The sequence below is a fragment of the Artemia franciscana genome, chromosome 4 (genome assembly GCF_032884065.1).
Source record: "Artemia franciscana chromosome 4, ASM3288406v1, whole genome shotgun sequence".
NCBI classification, from domain to species: domain Eukaryota; kingdom Metazoa; phylum Arthropoda; class Branchiopoda; order Anostraca; family Artemiidae; genus Artemia; species Artemia franciscana.
In genome coordinates this window covers 37,711,957-37,715,091 of record NC_088866.1, presented here as the reverse complement: position 1 = coordinate 37,715,091, position 3,135 = coordinate 37,711,957, and positions in this window count along the sequence as shown.

Here is a 3,135-nt window from a genome sequence, read left to right as displayed (position 1 = left end):
ATTTATATGGAAAAATTTTAGAGAATCAGTTCATATTAGAGAGCGTGTTCGTAAGCTTATTTCATGGAGAATGCTGCATCTGGATGCAAGGTTAATTCTGAATACTCAGTCCGAAAGCTGTTTTCGTCATCTGTTCTTTGAACCTCAAGAACAGTCGTAATTTTATTTGTCCCTACTCAACCGTAGCAGGGGAAGAAACAGAAATCGACCTGAGATGGAAAACAGCTTCCATACTACTGCGAATTAATGGAAGTACTGGACATTCTTTTGCTCTGTCTGATGGAGGAGCAATATTTTTTCTTACAGATAATGCATGCATAATTGTCAAGACCTTCTTAGCCAGTGCATGCACTTATTCAACCAGATAATAATAATCTTTATTCTTTCCCTTTATCAAAATGCAATAACATGGGTATCGTCAAACAAAAAAAGAGAAAAATGCGAAAAGACGCAACATAAAGAACGCACATGATGAGCTATCACTTCAAAATTCAACTAAATTCCAGTCGGTTGATTGCTCAGGTTAGTTCTGCTGTTTTTCACTGAGATAAATAATGTAGGGATTCTGTCATGCATCTATCTATAGGTATTCTTTAGACAATGGCATGGAAAAGAAGATATAAGAACTTTATATGCATTCGGTATATTTTTTCTTCAAGTCTCTCTTTTACCTTTATTGTGAAAAAGCCATTGATTTTTGTAGCTTAAAATATATTGCTGTTTTATTAAAAGTATCCTTTTTTTCTTTTTGAATGAACTCTCTTTGGTCAGAAACCAGTCAGAAACTGATTAGCCTAACAGGAACTAAAGAACAAAATTAGGCTGGGTCAATTTTACGCTGGGTCTTCCTTATGTTTTGGATATGGGTTGCCACTATCTTCCTGAGTTTCTTCTGAAAAACCTTAGATCAATGCTGCAATTTGTAGAATCCCTTCGTAGGGTTTTCTGACGTTATTCCCCTGCGATAATTACAGATAAAATTCTAGTCCGAACTGAGAATTTTTCGAAGAATTTGAAAATTAGCTTCTCATGGGCATGGTGCCATATTTGATTGACTTTAGTGCCCGATTCCCTGTGGCTCTTATTTTACTATTCAAACTAAGAAAAAGTAATAGGCTTTTATGTAAGTCCATGGAATTTATTCAGTGAAAAGCATATGTGTCTTGTCAAGCCTCTCTAGACCAAAATTTTTTGTAGTAAATTTAACTCACATTATTTGAAAATGATTCTTCATTTGAACAAAGAGAAAGAATATTTGTCCTATGACCCACACCATCAAATGTGACAAAACCTATCCGAACAACTAAAGCTAAAGACAATGTTTAAATAAGGTTTATTTAATGTAAGGTTTAATGAAAATATGGTACAAAAATATGTGATTAAAAAGTAAGGGAAAGCGAGAATCGCAATAGCAAAACTAAAACAATAAGTATCACAATGAATCCCAAATGAAAATAATGGGCCAAAAAAAAAATCTGCAGTTAGAAATTAAGCAACAAAGACTATGCGTGACATCTCGTCTTTCTCTAATTATAGCCCTAGAAAGCAGGATATAACCAAATTTTTCGCAAAGTCTAGTGTTTGATATACGGTCAGTTAGACGGATATCCAAAAGAATCCGTAGACAATTCCACTGGAACATATAGCAAATCATCTTCCATCTTTCGGAGAGCTCATGTTTCAAAACAATACTTGACCACTGTTACCACAATAGCTTCTAAAATTCTAGTCTCAGTTCGATTTTCTATTGAACAGCAATAATCTCACTTTGTGTTAACTACTGAGCACTATCAAATTGAATCACCATGAATAGAAAAATTTGATACACGTGCGTCTGAATGTTATTAGAGTTCATTTTAAATTATAGAATGTCTATAGATTGAAAGGTTATCGGGAGTCTGCAAATGAAATATAAAACTAGACATGTATCTATAAAAATGGTTCAAAAATATGTCAAAAGATGTTCACTTATATTTTTCTATCACTCCAGCCGGTGGTCAAAGAAGTTGAATTGTAGATCCTGAAACTTTCATAAGAGCCGCACACCCCATTTCAAGGTGACTGTTGAATTCTTTGATCTTACCAAAACATATTTTCGAAATAATTTATTCCTTTGTTAATTTTTCTGAGTTTAAATGTCAGTTTGGCACATAGGACTTGCAAAAAATGAAAGAGCATTCAGCCTGTGCAGAGTTTACAGGTCTTTTGGCTTTCATTCCTATTACAACTAGTATCCAATACTTAGATTAGGTCTTTGACTTCAGACATACTGACAAACCATGGGAACAACCAGATGGGGGAAAGGTAGAATTCAGCAGATAACTGCCTTGGGGATTCTGTTTCCCTTTCATTTTCGTTGTCTGAATAAATTTCAGGACACTAAGAGCTCTCCCTTTTCATTCGGTTTGCATAAAGCACTTTTGATACCGTGTTTTGGCTCTCCTGGTGCTTAGCTCTACACTTTTAACTTTCTGTAGTCCTGTGTTAAATAATTTTTTTAGGGTGCCTCAACCTGGATATAAGACCTAAACTTGTCAAAAGTGAGTGCAACTATGGGACTTTTACCCATAAACTTGTAGATCGCTCTGAAGTGTGGCCAATGAATGCAATATATTAGCTTCCCCTCATCTGTCATTTCTTCCACATCATTCTCTGCACCAATTACACTACCTTTTACAGGTTGTTTTTTAACCCATCCATTATTGACATATACTTTGTAAGCTAATTCTTCTGTTTTAATCAGGTCATTGTTGCTGACTTATTATCAAGTAGTTCTCTAGTTTGTTTATTATCCTGTTGTACAATTATGAGACAAAATCCTTTCTTTAGTAAAATTGGTGTTAAACTTTGTTCTCCTCATAATTTGAAGAAATCTAAACTTTACACGACAACATTTTACTTCATTACGCTCAGACTAATTATCGGATTTGCAGAGTCACTTGCAGTTCAACTGTGTCCACGAAAGTTTGCTGAATTTCTTCTTATTCTATACAAAATAGAAACTGTTTTGCGTTATTAATCACTCTTTCATAAGAAATCAGCACAAAGATAATGCCAACCACCAAAATTAGTAGTCTATGTTTTGTCGCATTGAGAGTATTGGGCCATATTTGTGGAGGTAATGATCACTACGCA